The sequence below is a fragment of the Nycticebus coucang genome, chromosome 13 (assembly GCF_027406575.1).
Source record: "Nycticebus coucang isolate mNycCou1 chromosome 13, mNycCou1.pri, whole genome shotgun sequence".
Taxonomy (NCBI): Eukaryota; Metazoa; Chordata; class Mammalia; order Primates; family Lorisidae; genus Nycticebus; species Nycticebus coucang.
In genome coordinates this window covers 33,780,576-33,804,972 of record NC_069792.1, presented here as the reverse complement: position 1 = coordinate 33,804,972, position 24,397 = coordinate 33,780,576, and the positions used below count along the sequence as shown (strand labels likewise).

At 38.1% G+C, this 24,397-nt stretch overlaps 2 protein-coding genes across 7 annotated transcripts in view; both read left to right on the top strand.

Annotated features, from left to right (window-relative positions):
- Positions 1 to 24,397, top strand: part of LOC128563321 (minichromosome maintenance domain-containing protein 2-like) — a 250,134-nt gene that overhangs the window by 114,496 nt on the left and 111,241 nt on the right. The gene's annotated exons all lie outside the window — the stretch shown is intronic.
- The window catches only part of LOC128563567 (uncharacterized), a 191,521-nt gene that overhangs the window by 99,836 nt on the left and 67,288 nt on the right, over positions 1 to 24,397 (top strand). The gene's annotated exons all lie outside the window — the stretch shown is intronic.

Sequence of the window (24,397 nt, the reverse complement as noted above, 5' to 3'; positions counted from 1 at the left end):
TAATTAAATTGAAAAGCTTCTGCACAGCTAAGGAGATAACAAGCAAATCAAATAGACAACCTTGAGAATGGGAAAAGATTTGCATGTTACAAATCTTACAAAGGTTTAATAACTAGAATCTATAGAGAGCTCAAATTAATCAACAGAAAAAGAATGCCATCTCTCACTGGAAAAAAACATGAGCAGAACCTTCTCTGAAGAAGACAGATGAATGGTTAACAAAAGCATGAAAAAATGCCCATCATCCATAATCATCACAGAAACGCGAAAGAAAATCAACCTGAGGTATCACCTAACCCCAGTGAGAATAGTCCACATCACAAAGTCCCAACGTTGCAGATGCTGGTGTGGGCATGGAGAGAGGGGAACACTTTTACACTGTTGGTGAGTCTGCAAACTCATATCGCCTCTTTGGAAAGAAGTATGGAGAATCCTCAAAGAACTCAAATTAGACTTCTCATTTGACCCCACAATCCCATTCCTAGGTATCTACTCAGAAGAAAAAAATCATTTTATTATAAGGCTATTTCCACTGGATTGTTTATAACTCAATTTGCAATTGCCAAGATGTGGAAATGACCTAAATGTCCATCAACTCAGGAATGGATTAACAAACTGAGGTATAATGTATACTATGGAAAACTATTCAGCCATAAAATGATAGTGACTTTACATCTTTTGTATTAACCTGGATGGAGTTGAAACATAGTCTTTCTACTAAAGTATCACAATAATGCAAAAGCAAATATCCAATGTACTCAATGCTAATATGAAGCCAGTAGACCATCTAATTCACACCCACAGAGGAGAAAAAACTCATTTCAATTCAAGTTGAGGGAAGTGAGAAGGAAGGAAGGGGGAGAGGAAAGGAGGGGGGCTTGGGATGCTCCCAATTAATGGGCACATTTGGGTGCAGGACACAAGTACGAGAGGGACTCTGCCTAACAAATTCAAATATGACCTAGTTGTTTGTATCGCCACATTAACCTGAAATAAAAATAAAATAAAGGTGATTGAATTTAAGCTGACAACAAAAATCAGAATGCAATACCACCCTCACACCCATACAATGGCTATTGTAAAAATAAAAAGGAAATAATAAGTGTTGACAAGGATGTAGAAAAATTGGAACCCTTATGTAATGTTGGGAATGTAAAATGGTACACACACTACGGAAAACAGTTTGGTTGTTCATCCACAACAGTAAACAATTTCCATGATCCAGTAATTTCACTTATAGGTATATACTCAAAAGATTTGGAAGCAAAATCTCAAAGGGATATGTGTATCTGCACATTCATGTTCATAGCAGTATTACAAGGTGTAAGCAACCAAAGTGTTCACTGATAAAGGAATAAACAAAATATGGAGAAAATGTGGTATATATGTATTATTATTAAGTAATAGTACTCACACAATATAGATGAACCTTGAGAACATTATGTTACATGAAATAACCCAGTCACAAAAGGACAAATATTACATGATTCCACTTATATGAGGTACCTAAGAATGGTCAAATTCCTAGAGACAGCAGAATGAGAGTTGCCAGAGGCTAGGTAGATGTGGAAATGGGGAGTTGGGGTTTAATGGATACAAGGTTTTAGTTTGGGAAGATAAAAAACTTCTGGAAATGGATGGTGGTGATAGTTGCAAAACAACATGAGTATACTTAACACCACTGAATCGTACACTTAAAAATGATTAACGAGGTTGATCTTTATGTATATTTTACTACAATTTAAAAAACATTGACTTTTAGTATAGGAGTTCAGCTCTTATACTCCGTTTCATTCATTGATTCATTGAATAAGGACGTAAATGGGGCAGTACGACGAGTACCAAGCCATGCCTCCCTTGCTACCCTACACTCTGCTGCTTCCAGACCATTCTTTGCCCTGCTTCCTCCTTTCTCTCCTTTGATGTTCAGTGCCACCTTGCTTTAACAACCTTTTCCCCCTTCCATAGTCAACGCCTAGCTCTCAGCACTTGGTGCACAATTTTCCTTTCTTCCCCAATATCCAACATTCAGTGTTTTCCATGTGAACTGCCCATTTAACTTCTGACCTCCCTGGGTCCTACCTTTCCCCCTCTACCTTAGCCACACATTCCCACAATCACAGGAAACTGGTATCACCAGAAACTTACTTCAAAACCAAAACTCACTCCCCTCAACTACCTCCTATGCTCCAGCTCAGTTGCTGTTCCAGGTCTTCCGCCTCAGAGATCTGTGATCTGCTTCCTCCCATTCATGCCCTTCCTCTGTCAGCTTAAGAGTCCTTCCCTTGCAAGCCCCACACTACCTTGCTCCTCTGCAACACTGCAGGAACCCAACCATTCATAATATGCTAGTACTAAGGCTGGTAGGCAAAATCACACAACTGGCATTTCTTCTTTTCATTTTAAATGAATCGATAGCTTCAAACAATCACTTCCACTGCCTGACGACCCTGCTGTGTTTCCCAAGGACACTTCCTAGCCCCCACAATGACTATTCTATTCCATTCTTCTTTCCTCAGACCTTTCATTTTCAGCTGGTCATACAATTTGAATATACCTTCCTTGAGGTATATGACCAAACCTACAAACCTACCTGGTTCTGTATCCACTTTCTTCTCTCCTATAAAATGAGGAAGTAACTAGTTTATGAGAGGCCAGTACTTTCACATGTGCCGGAAAACCATCCCTGCTCACCTTTTTAGGACTTTACTCCTGTATCTTCCCCCTTCTACAGCATCATCAATTTACTCTCTACTGCACATAATAGGATTTAATGCCGTCTATCCTCATATAAAAATAAAATCCCTTCCTGGACCACTCATCCTTCTCTTCCTTTTTTTTTTTTTTTTGTAGAGACAGAGTCTCACTGTAACACCCTCGGGTAGAGTGCCGTGGCGTCAGACAGCTCACAGCAACCTCTAACTCTTGAGCTTACGCGATTCTCTTGCCTCAGCCTCCCGAGCAGCTGGGACTACAGGCGCCCGCCACAACACCCGGCTATTCATCCTTCTCTTCCTAATGCACCATTTCTTTCCTCATCTCAAAATTGTCTATGTGTGCTGTCTCCATAACTTCACCTCCATTTCTGCAATAGCTCTAATCATGGTTACCTAAAACCTGTAGGTTACCAGATCAAATCTTATCCATCTCCCAGTAGCATAATAAACCCTCAACCATTTTGCTCCCTTCTGGAAGCACTCTCCTTCTTGGTTATGTAATACCACACTTCCTATATTCTAGTTGATGCTTCTCAGTCTTATTAGTTCTCCTCATTCCCATTTCTAAATACTGAAATCTTCAAGGGCAGTCCTGGAGTTCTGGAGTCCAAGGGAGACCAACCTTTTGACTTCTCTGGGCCACACTGGAAGAAGAAGAGCTGTCTTGGGCCACACACTAAATACACAAACACTAACAAAAGCTGATGAGCAAAAAAAAGTCCATGCATAATTTTGTGATGTTCACCATCACAAATAAGCAAAAAAGTCCTCACATAATAATTCTAATTATGCACTCTCTCATTCGGACAGTTGTAAAATCATAGAGCAGGTCCCAAATTTGCAATCACTAATATAGAAAATGTACATATCTAAGTAATAAAGTGTATTTGGCTGTGCTACGGGCACTGAGCCCTTCTTTTACTTTTATATTTAAAAATATTTTAAAACCCAAATACACTTTATTATTTAGCTATTATCATTATCAATTGCCTGGTCTACAATAACCGTTTTCTAACTAGTCTCCCTCTTTCTGCTCTTAACCCTCCAACTCCAAATGTGTTATTCTAAAAATACAATTTTAAACACTAGTGTTCTACTTAAAATCTTTCAATGACTTCTCATTATACTTAGAATAAAATCTCCGTTTTCTATCATGCTCTGTAAGGACTTGCAGGATCTGGCCCTACTTTCCTCTCCAGCCGGTTTTTATGCTGGTTTTTTGTTTTTGTTTTTTGACACCCTGGCTTTTCGTTTCTTGGAAGCATCTACATACGGAATTTCCCTCTACCCTGACTTATCATCCTTTAGGTGTCTGCTTAAATAAATATCACCTCCTTAGGAGGGCTCCCAAAACCCACTTGAAAGGAAGACCTTTCTATTCTTTGTCATAACATCCTATTGATGTTCTTCACAGCATCTGTCTTGATTTGCCTTAGATATGTATATGTATTAGTATATTTACCGTTGTCTGTCCTCTCACTAGGCTGTAAGCTCCACCCGGTTAGAGACTGATTGTGTTTTTTACCATTGTATATCTAATGCTCTCAGCACCTAGTTATCATTCAATAAATATTTGTTGACTGAAAAAATTATGGATATTTAATTCAAATAGTGATAATTAGGACATACAATATGGCAGAACCTCAGAGACATTGCACTTTTGGTTCTCGATCATGGCAATAAAGCAAAAATTGCAATAAAGTGAGTCACATAATTTTTTGTTTTCTCAGTGCACATAAAAGTTATATTTACACTACACTGTCATCTATTAAGAATGCTAAAAAAAAAAGTTAACAGTCACCTGAGCCTTCAGTAAGTCTTAATCTTTTGCTGGTGGAGGGTTTTGCCTCAATGTTGATGGCTGAGGACTGATCAAAGCAGGGGTCCCCAACCTTTTTGGCACCAGGGACTAGTTTCACAGAAAACAATTTTTCTATATACTGGGTGGAGGAATGGTTTTGGGTTGATTCAAGTGCATTCCATTTATTGTGCACTTTATTTCTATTACTATTACATTGTAATATATAATGAAAGAATTCCATAAGGCAAAATCCCAAAAATGGGAGCCCTGAGCTTGTTTTCCTGCAACTAGAAGGTCAGGTTCTGACTTAAATCCTGCCACTAGATACAGCTGTATAATTGAAGTACATCAACTCACTTGCCACTATAAAGCCTGCCACCAGATGCAGCTTAATTGTCACTGCCATTCACGGATAAGCTTTTGATATGAGTCTGCAAGCACTTGGGTTTATGTGCAGTCAAACCCTCTGCTAATGATAATCTGTATTTGCAGCCACTCCTCAGCACTTGCATCACTACATCAGCTCTACCCCAGATCATCAGGCATTAGAGTCTCACGAGGAGAATCCAGCTTAGATCACTTGAATGTGATCTAAGTTTATAGTAGGGTTCATGCTCCTACAAGAATCTAATGACACTGCTGATCTGACATGAGGCTGAGCTCAGGATGAGGAGCAGATATAAATACAGATGAAGCTTCACTCACCCACTGCTCACCTCCTGTGTGAGGCCTGATTCCTAACAGGGCATGAATGGGTAGCAGCCTGGAGGTTGAGGACTCCAAGGTCAGAGTAATGGCTGCTGAAGGTTGGGGTGGCTGTGGCAATTTCTTAAAATGAAACGATGAAGTTTGCCACATTGATTGACCCTTCCTTTCATAAAAGATTTCTCTGTAGCATGTGAGGCTGTTTGATAGCATTTTACCCACAGTAGAACTTCTTTCAAAGTTGTAGTCAATTTTCTCAAACCCTACCACTGCTTTATCTACCAAGTTTATATAATATTCCAAATCCTTTTGTTGTCATTTCCCCAAAGTCCACAGCATCTTCACCAGGAGTAGATTCCAAAGCAAACCACTTTCTTTGCTCATCCATAGGAGACAAGGCCTCAATTTGTTCAAGTTGTATCATGAGCTTGCTGCAATTCTGACCAATCTTCAGAATCCACTTTTAATTCTAGTTCTCTTGCTATTTCCACAAAATGTGTAGTTCCTTCCTCCACTGAAGTCTTGAAGCCTACAAAGTCATAGATAATGATTCCTTTGATGGATCCCAGCAAAGAAAATTGAAAACCTAGATGCCATTAAGAATATTCATGATTCGGCTTGGCATCTGTGGCTCAAGCGCGCCAGCCACCTACACCTGAGCTGTTGGTTTCGAATCCAGCCTGGGCCCGCCAAACAACAATGGCGGCCGCAACCACAAAATAGCTGGGCATTGTGGTGGGAGCCTGTAGTCCCAGCTACTTCGGAGGCAGAGGCAGGAGAATTGCTTCAGCCCAGGGGTTGGAGGTTGCTATGAGCTGTGATGCCACGGCACTCTACTCAGGGTGACAGCTTGAGGCTCTGTCTCACAAAAGAAAAGAATATTCATGATTCATTTTGAGAGGTCAAAATATCCACATCAGGAGAATTTGAAAGAAGTTTATTTCAACCCTCATGGATGACTTACAAAATATTTTTCTTAACTAATAAGACTTTTAAAAAATTATTATCATTATTATTATTATTTGAGACAAAATCTTACTCTGTCACCCTGGGTCGAGTGCGATGACATCATAGCTCACAGCAACCTCAAACTCCTGGGGTTAAGCAATCCTCTTGCCTCAGTCTCCTGAGTAGCTGGGATGATAGGCATGTGCCACCACATTCAGCTAATTTTTCTATTTTTAGTGGAGACAAGGTCTTGCTCATGCTCAGGCTGGTCTCAAACTCCTGAGCTCAAGTGATCCACATGTGTTGGCCTCCCAGAGTGCTAGGATTACAGACATGAGCCACCACACCTGGTCAAATAATAAAACTTGAAAGTCAAAGTTACTCCTTGATCTAAGGGCTACAGAGTGGATCTTGTGTTAGCAGGTTTTAAAATAATATTTGTTTCTTTGTACATCTCCACCAGAGCTCTTGGGTAGGGGCATCATCAATGAGCAGTAATCTTTTGAAAGGAATCTTTTTTTTCTGAGCAGTAGGTCTCAACGATGGGCTTCAAATATTCAATAAACTGTGCTGTAAACAGATCAGTTGTCATCCCAACTTTGGTCTTCCATTCATACAGAATGGGCAGAGTAGATCTAGCATGATTCTTAAGGGACCTAGAATTTTTGAAATTAAAAATGAGCCTTGGCTTCAACTGAAAGTCACCAGACGCATTAAGTAGGCCCTAACAAGAAAGTCAACCTGTCCTTTGAAACTTTGATCCTGGCATTGACTTCTCCGTTCTACCTATGAAAGTCTTAGATGGCCTCATCTTCCAGTAAAAGGCTGTTTGTTTCATCTGCATGGAAAAGTCTTTAGTTTGTGTACCCACTTTCATCAATGGGTTCTTAGCTAGATCTTCTGGATAACTTGCTGCAGCATCTCCATCAGCACCCGATGCTTCACCTTGCATTTTCATGGTGAAACTTCATTTTTCAGCCTCATAAACCAACCAAACATTCCTTTTGCAGCTTCCTTACCTTTCTCAGCCTTCATAGACTTGAAGAGAGTTAAGGCCTGGCTTGCTCTGCATTCAATTTTGGCTTAAGGGAATGTTGTGGCTAGTTTGATATTCTATCCACACCATAAAGCTTTCTCCATGTCAGCAATAAGGTTGCTTAGCTTTGTATTGACAACTCAGCTAATTATTTAAGGCAAAAAGATAGCTTTTGACCTATGTCTGTTTTTGGTATGACTTCCCCCTAAGCTTAACAACCTCTAGTTTTTGATTTAAAGTGAGAAATATACCAGCACATTGTACCCCATGATTGCATTAATGTACACAGCTATGATTTAATAAAAAAAAAGTGAGAAATACTTAATTCTTCCTTTCACTTGAACATTTATAGGCCATTGTAGGGTTATTAATTGGCCTTATTTCAGTATTGTTTTGTCTCAGGGAATATAGAGGCCTGAAGAGATGGAGAGAGGGAAGGGAATGGCCAGCAGGGGGTGGCAGTCAGAACTTACACAACATTATTGATTCAGTTCTCTGTGTTAGGCTGGGCACAGTGGCCCATGCCTAAATCCTAGCACTCTGGGAAGCTGAGGCAGAAGGATCTGAGCTCAGGAGTTTGAGACCAACTGAGCAAGAGTGAGACCCTGTCTCTACTAAAAACAGAAAAATTAAGGGGTTCACTAGTCAAGAAAAAATAAATAAACAATAAAAATAGAAAAATTAATGCAACCTACTCAGGAGACTAAGGCAAGAGGATTGCTTGAACTCAGGAATTTGAGGTTGTTGTAAGCTAAGCTGACACCACAGCATTCTAGCCTGGGCAACAGAGTGAGACTCTTCCTCAAAATAACAATAATAATATTAATAATAGTAAGTTTGGTATGTTATATGAACACAGTTGGTTGTGCCCCAAAACAATGAAAATAGTAATATCAAAGATCACTAAACATAAACCATCATAACAGATACAGTAATCATGGAAAAGTTTGAAGCTGGGCATAGTGGTTCATACCTGTAATCCTAGTACTCTGGAAGGCCAAGGTGGGTGGATTGCCTGAGCTCAGAAGTTTAAGGCCAGCCTGAACCAGAGTGAAACCCCATCTCTAAAACCAGCTGGGCTTTGGGGCAGGCACCTGTAGTCCCAGTTACTCAGGAGGCTGAGGCAAGAGGATCACTTGTGCCCGAGAGTTTGAGGTTGCTGTGAGCCATGACACCATGACACTCTACCCCGGGTGACAGAATGAGACACTGTCTCGAAAAAAAACGAAAGAAAGAAAAAGTTTGAAATATTGTGAGAATTACCGAAGTGTGACAGAGGATGTGAAGTGAGCACATACTGTAGAAAAATGGCACCAATAGACTTGCTCGATTCAGGGTTGCCACAAACCTTCAATTTGTAAAAAACACAATGTCTATAAAGTACAATCAGGTGACGTGCAATAAAATGAAGTATGTCCGCATTTTAACATATTGTATGCAAATGTAAAAAGAAGGTAAATTAATTCTAATAGTCAAGGTACTGTATAATCATTAGGAAACACAAGGATGACTTCATATAAAGGCTGCTGCTCCTTCACATATAAGTTTCATACCCACCCAAGAGAAATATCCATTGGTAGGGATCATTCTCCTAATAATGTTTCAAGTAGCAGTTAAGGTGCTCTTAAAATTGCTTTGCTTAAGACTTAAAAATCAATGTACTTAGCTCAAATTCATTATGAAAACAGAAGTAACTAAAGGGAAAAAAATCTTCACATAGTTTTTTTTTTCCCCTTCAATAAATTCTTTCTAAAATTCTTCAAGAAAGTCTTGACAAAATAGTCACCAAATATTCAGTCATATTCTACCACAGGAGCACTTAATATCATAATACCTGTTTTTCAATTCAGCAGAAGTACTTAATATTATAATACCTTGTTTTTCAATTCAAAGTCACATATTTTTGTTTTATTAAAATCTACTTGTGTCTTAACAATTGATAGCATGTCATAGTAAAATTGGCAGCATTTTTTCTTTAAGATATGTAAAATAGTGTGTCTTAGATTTGATGAAATATGATCTGAAGTATAGAATAAGAGAAGAATGTAAAGATAAAGCAAATTAAAACTAAGACTATGTATATATCCTTCCTATTATTTCATATTAGATAAGAATCAGTGTTTTTCTCTTTTGGTAAATAAAACTAGTTTAGGATGTTAATTACCCTCTTCTGGGGGTTATGAATCTCTATGACATATTTCATGAAACTTATGTTCTATCTTCCTAGGAAAAAGTGTATAAGGAACACACATATGAGTATACAAATTTGTATATAAGTTAGGGATTCACAAGCCCCTAGGAAACCAAACATCTATGTATCCTTAGTTAAGAATGGTTAATTTAGACAATTATACAACAAGGTTCTAATGTATCTTTGTAAAAGAGTTAATAAAATATAAACATAATTTAAAGCAAGTTTAAGCCCTAAACACATACACACAGAAAGCTAGTACTTTTTTGTGTGCGTGGTTTTTGGCCGGGGCTGGGTTTGAACCTGCCACTTCCAGCATATGGGACCGGCGCCCTACTAACTGAGCCACAGGCGCCGCCCCCAGAAAGCTACTATTAATGCATTAAGTTCCATGGTTGGTACCAAAGTTTGATTTGAAGAATGGTATCTCTAATCTAAATTAACGTCTCATCTAATTCAACAAAGACCTTTGAGAGAATAATTCTCCTTACCTTTACCTTAAGAGGTCTTTTGTGTTTTTATTAGCAAAAGCATAATAGGTGCCATTCATTTCAAATAATTTAAATTCTATAGTCATAGCATTAAAACTGGCAATTCAGAGAATGTAGCACATGTTACTTTAAAAAGACGACAAATCAAAATTATTTAACATATTGTATTGCATACTTCCCCCACCCCCCCAGAATTCTTTAAGCAACGGATAAGTTCAAATATGGAAACAATCATGCATAATATGGAGCTTAATATTAGATGATGATACTACCTATAAACAATTAGCAAGTGTTTAAATCCAAACATGCCTTCCTGAGATTTACTATTCTTTAAAATAGTATTTTAAAAATATATGTAACACTTTAAGCGACTAAAATATTTAAGTTTAGGTAAAATTTTTTGTAGTGATCATTAACAATTTAATACTTTACCATATTTCAACGTAAGAGATGTTTCGAATAGTAAGGCTGCAATTAGTACATCTTCTTTAAGCACTTTGTTCCTTAAGTTCAGTCGTGCGTGGGCTTCAGATAGAGAAACTCTTAAAAAAATTGATGTCAATTAAAATATGTTGATATTACAATAATAATATATATTTTGGCAGGAACAAAGCAAGATCTATGTGAACACTAGCTGCACCTAAATGATCAGCATATTCTTTCTTAAAAACAATTTTAGTTTCTTTTCAAAGCATTTTTCCCTACAAACTTAAATAGACTGTTGCAGAACAAGCCTGTATTCTTTTTTTTTTTTTGCAGTTTTTGGCCGAGGCTGGGTTTGAACCCACCACCTCTGGTATATGGGTCCGGCGCCCTACTCCTTTGAGCCACAGGTGCCGCAATAGGTGGTTTAAAGATGCTTTTTGTTTTTTTCAGCCAGTATTCTTGCTTGTTAGCAAAGGGCTTGTTTCTGTCAAGGTTTCTATGTATCATTTCACACTCCTCTCCCAGGTTCTGTTCAGATAAAAAATTAATCTGTCGGAAAATTAATCTGTCTCTCATAGACAAATCTTAAACATTTTCTTCTAGTTCCTCATTTGTCTGAATCTCACAATTTCAGTGTGAGAAGGAATCTTGGAGTTCTAAGTTCAAACTCTCATCAGATAACTGAATTTCTTCTATAACATCCCACATACTCACTATGGAGTCTCTTTTGAACCTTTCCTAGCATTCACTGCTTCATAGGGCAATTTGTTCTTTATTATTATTTTTTTATTTTTATTTTTTGTAGAGACAGAATTTCACTTTATGGCCCTCGGTAGAGTGCCATGGCATCACACAGCTCACAGCAACCTCCAACTCCTGGGCTTAAGCGATTCTCTTGCCTCAGCCTCCCGAGTAGCTGGGACTACAGGCGCCCGCCACAACGCCTGGCTATTTTTTTGTTGCAGTTCAGCCGGGGCCGGGTTTGAACCCGCCACCCTCGGTACATGGGGCTGGCGCCCTACCGACTGAGCCACAGGCGCTGCCCTGTTCTTTATTTTTTAACCAGGTTTGATTACTCTTTAGTTCTCTCTGAAGATATCAATTAGGCAGGTGTAATACACTTGAACAACTGCTGGACTTGGCAATCAAAAAACCTAGAATGAGTCTCTAGAATTTACTAGCTGTGTGATTTTGTATAAATCATTTATGAGAGTTTTTGAAATTCAGCTATAAAATAGGGATAAATAAAGGCATTTGAAAGTTCTGTAACTAACTATAAACAAGATTATATAAGTCTAAATTGAAATTAATTTCACAGCAATTTCCATTTGCTGGTATCTTGTTCTACCTTCTGAGACTTCTTAAATGTGACAGCTCTTCAAACATTCAAAGATAACTTTTATAGTTGCCCTGTGTTTTCTTTCCATCAAGGTAAATGTTTGTAGTTCCTTCAGTATATTGAGTTCCTTTAGTATATTGAGTATATTTTTTATTTTTCATTTTTTTTGTACTTTTTGGCCAGGGGCGGGTTTGAACCTGCCACCTCCGGTATATGGGGCCGGTGCCCTACTCCTTGAGCCACAGGCACCGCCCATGACTCATAATTTTTAACTTGTCATTATCTTGGCTTCTCTCTTTATGGCTAGATTTGGTAAATATTCCTTTTCAGTGTAGTAACACAGGTGTGATTTAACCATCACAGTAGAGATGAGGCAGAACTAGAATTTTGTTTCTATACATATATATATATTCTATATATTTATTCTACTAAGACAACCCTAAATTTCAGTGTTATTAACAGCCACATTACATCACTTACTCCTAAGAAACATGAAAAAATGAATTCTCAAGTCCTTTTAATAGCTTTTCATATTAAGCCACATCAGCCATTCCCATCAATTCACAGTTCTACATGTAGTAGGGAATTTGGGGATCTAATAGAGGACTTTACATTTATCCTATTAAGTTTCTTCTTTTTAGGTTAAGATTATAATTCAAGGCTGTGAAGTTCTCCTCAATGTTGCTCATTTTATAATACAAATTTGATTATCATCTCCCTGATATCTTCACCCAAGCTCCTTTTTTTTTTTTTTTTTTCTTTTTGAGACAGAGTCTCACTTTGTCACCCTTGGTAGATTGCCATGGCATCATAGCTCACAGCAACCTGAAACTCTTGGGCTCAAGCAACCCTCTTGCGTCAGCTTTCTGAGTAACTGGGACTATAGGTACCCACCACAATGCCCAGGTATTTTTTTAGAAATGGGTCTCAGTCTTGCTCAGGCTGGTCTTCAACTCCTGAAGTCAAGCAATCCACCGCCTTGGCCTCTCAGAGTGCTAGGATTATAGGCAGGAGCTACCATGCCCAGCCCAAATGCCTCCTAAAAATGTGGATCAGAACAGAACATATATGGAGACTTTCAGGAAAAGAGAATATTGTTTAGCTCTACTTCTCTAGGAAAGCAAAAATGGTATTATTTGATGCCTGTCTGTGGAAATGGGAGAAAAATTCAAGGTTTATGACTCTTATAGGTAATGGTTCATTTATGCTGCCATTTCATAAATGACCCAAAGTATTTATTTCCAAAATGTGAAAAACTAGTTAACATATTAAAATTAACTGTTTTATTTATTTATTTATTTATTTTTTAGACAGGGTCTCTCACTATGTCACCCTTGGTAGAGTGCCTTGCATCACAGCTCACAGCAACCTCAAACTCTTGGGCCTAAGTGATTCTCTTGCCTCAGCCTCCCAAGTAGCTGGTACTACAGGTGCCCGCCACAATGCCCGGCTATTTTTTGGTTGCAGTTGTCATTGTTGTTTAGCAGGCCTGGGCTGGGCTCGAACCTGCCAGCCTCAGTGTATGTGGCCAGTGCCCTACTCACTGAGCTACCGGCACTGAGCCTATTTAATTTTTTTAGAGACAGAGTCTCTCTCTGTCATCTAGACTGGGTGCAATGATGTAATTATAGCTCACAGCATCCTCAAACTCCTGTGCTCAAGCAATTCTCCTGAGTACCTGGACTATACGTGTGTGCATAGCTAATTTTTCTTTTTTTTTTAGAGACAGGGTCTTGCTATGTGCCCAAGCTGGTGTTGAACCCCTGGCTTCAAGCAATCCTTCTCCCTTAGACCCCTGAGTCACTAGGATTATAATGTGAGCTACTATGCCTGTAAACTTTGTTTTATTCTTGAATAAATATAATCATATAGAAACTGAGTCTATGAGAGATTAAATTTTTTTTTACTGTAGAGAAAAATCATTAGGAGAAAATAGGACCCTCAAAGCTTTTATTTATTTATTTGTTTATTTTTGAGACAGAGTCTTAGTCTGTGCACTGGGTAGACTGCCATGACCTCCTGGCTCACATCAACCTTAAACTCTTGAGCTCAAGCAATCCTCTTGTTTCAGCCTCTCAAGTACCTGGGACTACAGGTACCTGTCATAACACTTGGCTAGTTTTTCTATTTTTAGTAGAGATGCAGTCTCATCCTTTTTTTTTTTTTTGTAGAGACAGAGTTTCACTTTATTGCCCTCGGTAGAGTGCCATGGCATCACACAGCTCACAGCAACCTTGAACTCCTGGGCTTAAGCGATTCTCTTGCCTCAGCCTCCCAAGTAGCTGGGACTACAGGTGCCCGCCACAACACCCGGCTATGCAGTCTCATTCTTACACAGGGTGGTCTCTAACTCCTGAACTCAAGTGGTCTAACTGCCTTGGACTCCCAGATTGCTAGGATTACATCCATGAGCCACTATGCCTGGACCTTTCGAAGCTTTTAAGCAGTACAATTTGATCTGAGTATTTTAAACATTACCTCAGAAAATAGAAAGAATTATATAATTTGTTTACCATTTTTAAATTTAAAAAATTATTTTTGAGACAAATTCTTGGTCTGTTCCCCAGGCTAGAGTGCAATGGCATAATTATAGCTCACTGCAACCTCAAACTCCTGTGCTCAAGTGATCCTTCTGCCTCAGTCTCTTAAGCAGCTGGGATTACAGGTGCAGAGCCACTATGCCTAGCTTTGGTGGGGGTTTTTTGTTTGTTTTTTTGGGGGGGTTCTTGTATTTTTTTGTAGGGATAGTGCCTCCCTCTGTTGCTTAGGCTGGTCGAACTGCTGGCCTCAACAAGATCGTCCTGCATCAGCCTCCCAAAGAGCTGGTGTGCACTTCTACACCCAGCCCCATTTTAAAACCTTTATCGAAGAGTTGATTTCTACCTTGGTTTCTCTTTAGCATTTTTCAGCTCTACCAAGATAGATGCATAGTTGGACAAATCAACTAAATGTGTCTATCTCTTATAGGCCTATACTGGCATTTCCTGCCACTGCTTCATCTGTCTTATTTTATATTGCAGTTCTAACAAGATATGGTATATATTTATTTAATGGATTATTTTACTCCTGGTCCTACTTCATAATTTGTTTGAGAATATACTTTAATACTATATCATATGAAGTAATAACCTATCAATAGAGAACTGTTTAACTTATGCTACAGAGACATCATAACAACAGTGAAGCTGTGATGCAGCTATTAAAACAGAATAAGATAATTCTTTACAGGCATGCATGATTCCATCTGGGCAGAAAGGGTATATCTATTCATATGAAAAAATATATGGCAGGCATGGTGGCTCATGCCTGTAATTTTAGCACTCTGGGAGGCTAAGGCGGGCAGTCCTTGCTTGAGCTGAGGAGTTCGAGACCAGCCTTAGCAAGAGTGAGACCTCATCTCTACTAAAAATAGGTGCCTGCCACAACGCCCAGCTATTTCTTTACTTTTGTTCAGAAGGGGGTCTCCTTCTTGGTCAGCCTGGTCTTGAACTCCGTGAGCTCAAGCAATCCACCTGCTTCGGCCTCCCCGAGTTCTGAGATTACAGGCGTGAGCCACGGTGCCCAGCCTTTAAAACATTTTAAAGGAACAAAAATAGATGAGTCTATTAATGTTTTTAGAAGTACACAGAATAATAAATTTAAGAATTTTTTTCTAGGCTCAAATACAAAATACCTGGAATATAGGGCAATGCCTGTAGCTCAAAAGAGCAGGGCGCTGGCCCCATATTCCGGAGGTAGCGGGTTCAAACCCAGCCCCGACCAAAAACTGCAAAAAAAAAAAAAAAAAAAGAAACCTGGACTATAAACAGTCACGTTTATTTAAAAAACCCAGTCATTTGCATTTGAAATCAGTGCAATTTTTTCAGACACATTTCATACAAGGATCCAATAAAAATCTATTTAGTGAGAAAAATTATTGGAAGTTAAAATGATACAACCATATATGTGTAATGACAAAAGGAATTATTAAGTCACCTTACGTTCTTTGGAACAAGGTAAATTATAAACCAGCAAACCAGCAATCAAGCAAACAGAAACAAGTGAAATAGATAAATAAATGCAGTGCATCGATTAAAAGTCAATATTGGCTTTAAAAATCTTGAATACTTACAAATATTTTAATGCAGATGCTGACAGTTTTGATCCATATACAGAATCTGTTCTAATTTTTCGACTTGCTAGATAATAGCCATCAATCATTCTTTCTGCTTCTGAGCTGAATTCCACATTCAAATTCTTTGCAAAATCCAGTCGCTAAATTAAAAGTGTAAAACATCCAAGAGACTAAGGATTTATTATAGAATCGAGATGACAAAAATCAAAAGTATACTGGCATTTTATTTTTGAAAGTTTTCAGATTTTATTTACATTCAATTGAGTAAATACCTGGGGCCATCCCAAAGTCACCAAGTACTTTAAATCATAGTCTCATACTTGTAAAGAATATTAAAGTTTACCCAGAATAACCTCTTCCTTCTCAGTGCAGAAATGTTCTTTGCCATGTATTTGAATGACTTAGCAATGTCTTTGCTTCCAGTGGGAGAAAGACTCACCTCTCTCAGAAGCTTTCCCTTTCGAACAGCTTTAATTCTTGAAAGGTTTATTTCCTTATAACTTTCTCTCCTTGGCCCTGGAGCTACTTGCCCTCCTTACTTCCTTTCCTTCCTTTTACAGAACACGTACCTGAATATTTGGAAAGATGGCAGGCATTGTGTTCAGTGCTATGAAGGTGGGCCTTGGAGATTTAGTAAGATTTGAGTAGAAAATAATTGTCTTTTTTTTTTTTTTATAGAGACAGAGTCTCACTTTATGGCCCTTGGTAGAGTGCCGTGGCATCACACAGCTCACAGCAACCTCCAACTCCTGGGCTTAAGCGATTCTCTTGCCTCAGCCTCCCGAGAAGCTGGGACTACAGGCGCCTGCCACAACGCCCGGCTATTTTTTTTTTTTTTTTTTTTTTGGTTGCAATTCAGCCGTGGCCGGTTTGAACCCACTGACCTCGGTATATGGGGCCGGCGCCTTACCGACTGAGCCACAGGCACCGCCCTAGAAAAGAATTTTCTAACACAATAATTATTGCTGTTTTCTCTGAGTTTTATATATTTTTTTTCTGAGTTAGTGATTCCCAGTTCCTTAAATCCTTACTCTGTGACATATTTTCTGGACATTTTTTAAATTATCCTAGTCATTTTCTACTTTTTAAACTAATAGAACCAAGGAAAATATTAATTATAATAATAATGACTTTTAAAAAAAGTGTATAGAGGGCGGCTCCTGTGGCTCAGTGAGCTGGGTGCCGGCCCCATATACCAAGGGTGGCGGGTTCAAACCCGGACCCGGTCAAACTGCAACCAAATAATAGCCAGGTGTTGTGGCGGGCGCCTGTAGTCCCAGCTACTCGGGAGGCTGAGGCAGGAGAATTGCCTAAGTCCAGGAGTTGGAGGTTGCTGTGAGCTGTGTGAGGCCACAGCACTCTACTGAGGGCAATAAAGTGAGATTCTGTGTCTACAAAAAAAAAAAAGTGTATAGATATGTGCCAGATAGGATATGTCCTAGATCGAATATGTCCTGGCTTTTTTGTTCTCTTTATATTCTACACTTCTTTCTAGGCCATCAGAACTGGGTAATACTATTAATACTATCAGTAGCCCTCTCTAAGTTTTAACCTCTGGTAGCAAGATGATGGGAATGTTGTCAGGTTTCCAGCTGTCAGCTTCTCAGAACAGCCTACGTCTGACTGAGGTGGAATAAAGAAGGTATCCTCGAGCCCACAGGTATAGAAGGCTAATACACTTCACACTAAACTATCTCAGTCTGCCTTCTGGAGAGTCCAGACCGTAACAAATGCCATCCACTCTGATTTGTGTGATGCACAGATTTACCTTCCAGATAAACCGTTTTCACTACTTCACTTGCCTAGTGAAGTCTGCAGCTGCTCTCTAGAGTATGACAAGTCAACTATAAATCGTTTTGCTTCAAGGATTATCATAAATTTGCCAAAGTTGACTCTCTAATACAACTTTTGTTCCAGTCGAGCTGGTCTTCTCATAGTTTTCCATGTATACTAATTTCTACTTTTATGTCTTTGCTCTTACTGTTAATTCTGCTCAGAACACCCATCCTTCCTGCCATCAAAATTTTACCTTTTCTTAAAGCACAAAGTCCCACCTCTTCCATGAAGTCTTCCCAAAGTTTACATTCTACCTTCACATCTTCCTTTCAGTACTACTCAGATTAACACTTTAATTGCTCCTTAAAAGTTTCATGTATCTTTTTAAAATTTCAATAAAATGATCCTACATTTAAAGAAGAAAGTTTACATTTCTATAAGAAGAGAAGAGAACAGAAATAGGCTCATATATGTTAATTATTCAGTAAATACCTGACTAGTTAATAAATCCATGGGTTTTTTGTTTCTTTGTTTTTTAGGAAAAAACAGGCAAAAATTTCTCTGGGTAATTAGTTATTTACATAATAAATTATTTATTTATAATTAGTACCCTAATTTCTAGAGACTGCTTTTTTCTTACACACTAAAAAGCAAACACAAAACTAAAACCTTATTGTACTGTATACTATTCTTTTTCTATTCTAACTGTATGAATAAACAATGCTCATAGTTCATTTTTTAAGTTCACCCACCTTTCAACCTTTTTACTCAAACAATATGCTTATCAAGAAGGTGGGTATGAAAACAACTTTTTAATGATCCATGGACTTCCACTTTCCAATATCCTCTGGCTTTTATCTATCATACCCAGATAGTCTACTCTACTATGGACAGATTTCTCAATATTAAAAGGGTTTCAGTTATAAATAATTGAGCACCTTTAATGGCTATCAGAATTATTATTAAATTTATTTTTATTTAATTATTTATTTTCTTGTTTATTTTAAAAAAAATTTTTTTTAGTTAGAACTCTGAAGGTATTCATATAAGGGAAATTCTTTTGAACAGGCTAGAAAATGTAAATAACTATATACTTATAAAGTCTATCAGAATTTTCCATAGACATATTCTATTTTGTTTTTTTCATTGAGATTCTTTAAGCTATGGTGATTTGGACAGTGAATAAACTCAGCATTTTACCAGTCGTGTATTTAATCATAACCCTAAATAATTTCTAAACAACGTCCTTAAAATGTTTAAAAGCTGAAAGCAAGTTGGAATAAAAGAATCCTAATAAAGAAAATCAAATGCTTAACAGGACTTTTATTTAAACTGAGAAATATTAGCATTGGCATTCTCAGTAACCTTTACCTTTTGAAAATCTTCAGCTGTGAACTGTTTAGAAGCAACATAAAGCAGTCTTTCAGGATCAATGGCTTTCTTGAAAGTATGTCGCACAACAGGAAGAAGTGGGTGGCAAGGAGATGATTCATTGCGGTTCATCAATAATCCAAATGCCTCCACAAGGTTAGCTGGAATCAAACTACGATCCTACATCAAACGAAAAGATAAGAAGAAAACATTCAACTTTGGCACTTTCACAACTTGGAAATAATTAGAAATTAATCATCATATATAACTTAATATAATAATAATTATTATTAATTATTGTGTTTAATTAATGATAATTTAAAGCAATTTACCTATAGTCTGGGAACTTTGTGGTGACTGGCTTTTTAAAAACCTTCATTGAGTATTTTCTTACACATCATTCATTAAAGACTCTCTATTTATTCAAGTAGTAATTTCTGTTGAGCAGATACCTGATCTACATAACTAAAAAACATTATAATTTTTATACAATTGAGTCACCATTTAGTTATTTGCCCAATAAAGTATAGAAACGGGTTAATAACAAGAACACTAAGAAGACGTATTAAAATGTGTGACAAAATACCCTGGAAAACATTCTAATAATAAAACATACATATACCCTACCATCTGACCAATTAGAGTGTTGGTTTTCTGTGCATTTCTCCTTGAAGATGAATCCATATCAACAAAAGACCAAAAACTGCACTGAACTGGAAAAGTCACTTGTTGATCAGTATCACCCCCAAACTTCTTTCCTGGGATGTAAACCGTAATGCTTCTGCTTTCCAGAACTAGGTCAGAAGACATTATCCATTTGTTATTTAAGTTTTTGGTCTATATGTCTACAAATCAATAATAGACATTATTATGCAGAATAATACTGTACAAACTTTGGGTAGTAAAGACACAAGTGAATTTGATTGTTTTGCAAGATCCTGCTAAGTTAGTGCATCTGTCATAAAGAAGAACAAAGCAAGAAAAATATTTGAATGTTTACATGTCCCATGACTTGATGTGAACCAGCAGTCCAAAGCCTGTAGTTGGAATTGTAGTCAGGCGTCTGGGTGGAACAGGCAGAGGGCTAGGCAGAGAGAGGTCTGTGAGATTGGTCATATAGTGCAGGCATGCAATAGAGGCTACACTTAAATAATGTTCTTGTATGTGGAAAATAAATGATAAAAGTAAGCCATCCACGTGGGAGTGAAAGAGGAAGATAGCCAGAATATGAACTACAATTACTAGAGGGAAATAGATCTCCAATTCAAAATGTTCAAAACCAAATTCCTTGTCCCCACCTTTCTAATGGCTCTGTGTTCACTATTCACAATGGTGGTGTCCTCATCCATCTGCTCAAAACCCAAACAAAAAAATATGGAACCATCCTATTTTCACCCTTTCATATTTCTTTCACCCCTTATTCACCCCTTAATGGATTTAGCACCATTCCTAGGATTCTCCATCTCAAATAGTTCTCAAATTAATTTTTTCTTCATTCATGATAATAGAGTCTTTTGTGTGTGTTTATCTTTCCCTTGGGTCATAGGGTAAATGTATATTTAACTTTTATTGGAAGTGCCAGAGCAATTTGCAAATGGTTGTAGCATTTTTTTCTCCCACCAAATACACATGTATGAAAATTCCAGAGACTCCACATCTTGACAACATTTTTTGTTGTCCATGTTTTTAATTTTTGCCATTCTAATAGAAAAGGCCAGTTACATAATTTGTGGAGTCCCATGTAAAAGGAAAATTTGTCCTCTTATTCAAAAGGTGGGAAAAATACTGCTCTTACAAGTACTACCACAAAAAGACTTTTCCTTTAAAAATATTTTATTACTGGGAGGCGCCTGTGGCTCAGTCGTTAAGGCGCCGGTCCCATATACCGAGGGTGGCGGATTCATGCCCGGCCCGGCTGAACTGCAACCAAAAAATAGCCGGGCGTTGCGGCGGGCGCCTGTAGTCCCAGCTACTCGGGAGGCTGAGGCAGGAGAATCGCTTAAGCCCAGGAGTTGGAGGTTGCTGTGAGCTGTGTGATGCTACGGCACTCTACCGAGGGCCATAAAGTGAGACTCTGTCTCTACAAAAATATATATATATTTATTTTATTACTTATAAAATGTAATATAGGTGATGTGGACAAACTGGACTCCTCATGCATTACTGATGGGAATATGAAATGGTGCAGCCACTGGGGAAAACAGTATGGGGATTTCTCAGAAACCTAAACACAGAATTACCACATGATGTAGTAATTCTACTTGTAGGGATATACCCAAAAAAGTTGAATGCAGTGACTCAAGAAGATTCTTATGGGCGGTGCCTGTGGCTCCGAGTAGGGCACCAGCCCCATAAAAAAAAATACATATTTTTTTTTTTGTAGAGGCAGAGTCTCACTTTACTGCCCTCGGTAGAGTGCCGTGGCGTCACACGGCTCACAGCAATCTCCAGCTCTTGGGCTTACGTGATTCTCTTGCCTCAGCCTCCGGAGCAGCTGGGACTGCAGGCACCCACCACAACGCCCAGCTATTTTTTGGTTGCAGTTTGGCCGGGGCTGGGTTTGAACCCACCACCCTCGGTATATGGGGCCAGCGCCTACTCGCTGAGCCACAGGCACCGCCCCAAAAAAGAAGATCTTATATAGCAGTGTTCATGACAGCATTATTCACGATAACCGAAAGGTAGATAAAACCCAAGTGCCCATCAACAGATGAGTAGATTTTTTCAAACTAGTGCATATACAGTAGAATGTTGTTCAACTATAACAACAAATGAAATTCTTTTAATAGGCAAATTCAGAGACAGAAAATAGAAGATGTTATCAGAAACTACGGGGAAGAATGAATAGGAAGTTATTATTTAAAGGGTACAGAGTTTCTGTTTGGGGATGATGAAACAATTCTAGAAATGGACAATAGTGATGGTTACACAACATTATGAGTGTACTTAACCCCACTGGATTGTACACTTAATAATGGTTAAAATGGTAAATTTTACCTTATGTATATTTTATCAAAAGGGAAAAGGGATAAAGTACTGATACATGCTATAACATGGATGAAACCTGAAAAGATTACACTAAGTGAAAGAAGCCAATGACAGACCACATATTCTTTGATACCATTTATAGTCACCCCTCTGTATTTAAGGATTCTGCATCTGAGGATTTACCCAACTGAGGATGAAAAATATTTCAATAGACCAGAATCAGTGGGTGTAATTAAAAAGAGAGAGAGAAAGAAAAAGAAAACTATTCAAAAAAAAACAATAAAAATAATAAATAGAATGATTGAAAGTATACAGGAGGATGTATGTAGGTTATATGCAAATACTATGCCATTTTATAGAAGCGACTTGAGCATTTTCAGATTTTGGTATCCACAGGGGCCTTGGAAACACATGCCAAATAAAAATCAGAGTTGTTGTGTCCTACACGCAGGGAGTGTGCCATTCATCTATCTATGCATTGTACCCATTGGGTGGGAAGCTAGTGAACCCCCTCCCCTTCTCTCCTTTCTTGGGTTTGAGATTTTCACTCGTGTGTCTGTGAGAGTCCAGCAAAAATCAAAGCAAGTACACAAGTGTACTTGTGTGTATGTGTAACATATGTGTAACCCAACAGTGTGTAAAGGTTCCCCTTTCTCCACATCCTCACCATCATTCATTATTGCCTATCTCTTTGTAAAAAGCCATTTTAACTGATGTGAGATGATATCTCACTTTAGTTTTGATTTGCATTTCTCTGATTACTAATGATACTGAGCATTTTTCACTGGTTATTTGTATGTCTTCTTCTGAGAAATATCAATTCAGATCCTTTGTTCATTTTCAAATTGGATTATTTGATTTTTCCCAATTGAATTATTGGCGTTCTTTATATATTTAGCTATTAATCCCTTGTCAGATGTGTAGTTTGCAAAATATTTTCTCCCATTCTGTGGGTTGTCACTGTGTGGAAGCTTTTTTTTAATTATTTGGGATTCATTGAGGATACAAAGAGTTAGGTTACACTGATTGCATTTGTTAGATAGAGTCCCTCTTATAAATGTGTCCCACCCCCAAAAGTGTGTGGAAGCTTATAAGCTTAATGTGATCCCATTTGTCCAATCTTGTTTTGGTTGCCTGTGTTTTAAGGGTATATTACTCAAGAAGTCCTTGCCCAGACCAACTTCCTGAAACCTTTCCCTAATGTTTTTATTTAGTAGTTTCATAGTTTCAGGTCCTTGCTTTAGGTCTTTAATACATTTTGATCTGATTTTTGTATATAAGACATAAGGATGTAAATTTCATTCTTCTGCATATGGATATCCCAGTTTTCCCAGCAACATTCACTAAGAGACTGTCTTTTCCCCAATGCATGCTCTTGGCAACTTTGTTGAAGATAAGTTCATTACAGATGTGTGGCTTTATTTCTGAGTTCTCTATATGTCTATTTTTATGACAGTATCATGCAATTGGGGTTTAAATAGCTCTGTAGTATAATTTGAAGTCAGGTAATGTGCTTCTTCCAGTTTTTACTTCTTGATAGGCACACATTTTCACTAAAACTCTCTCCCTATAGCTTTCTGATGAGTAAAGAAAGACTGAAAAGAAAAAAGAAATATGGGGTTGTCCTATTTTCCCCTTCCCTCCTGTGTCATCATTTTCACTATAATTAATAGGCACAGAGAGGTAACCAAGTAAGAAAGACTACGATAGGGTTTCTTGGTCATTCGTGCTTATTAAAAATGCCATAGCCTTCTTTCCTTTTTAGAAGTAAGTCTGGTTCAAACAGAAGGCTTGGGGAGCTTGGGGCAATTAGCACTCCCTCATACTCAGCTGAAGTGGTGTTAATATGGAATATGAGCACTGAATTGCAGTGTACTCATGACACAGAAGAGTCCAGCAACAATCAAAGCAAGTACATAATAAGTGTGGTAGAGGCTGGGCGTGGTGGCTCACACCTGTAATCCTAGCATTCTGGGATGCCGAGGTGGGTAAATTGCTTCGGCTCACAAGTTTAAGGCCAGCCTGAGGAAGAACAAGACCCCATATTTAAAGATAGCTAGTTGTTGTGGTGGGCACTATGGTCCCACCTACTTGGGAAGCTGAGGCAAGAGAATTGTTTAAGTCCAAGAGTTTGAAGTTGCTGTGAGTTATGACACCATAGCACTCTATTGAGAGCGATAAAGTGAGACTCTGTCTCAAAGAAAAAAAAAGTGTATGTATCTCCAAAAAAAAAAAAAACCAAAGTATGTTAGAGACGCAGCATAGGTGATTACAAATGGTGTATGAGAAAGGGCAACAACGAACAGCAGATACACACATGGATGTGTCTCCTCTACTCCATGGTCTCACTGGATTTCCTTATAAAACACAAGTTAAAAGATAAAATTATTGAAAATTTGAGTTAAACAAGACTGATACAAATATGTTTTAAAAAAAATATTGCCCTTTACACCACTTTATGACCACGTGTACCCATTGTTTAGCTCCCACTTAT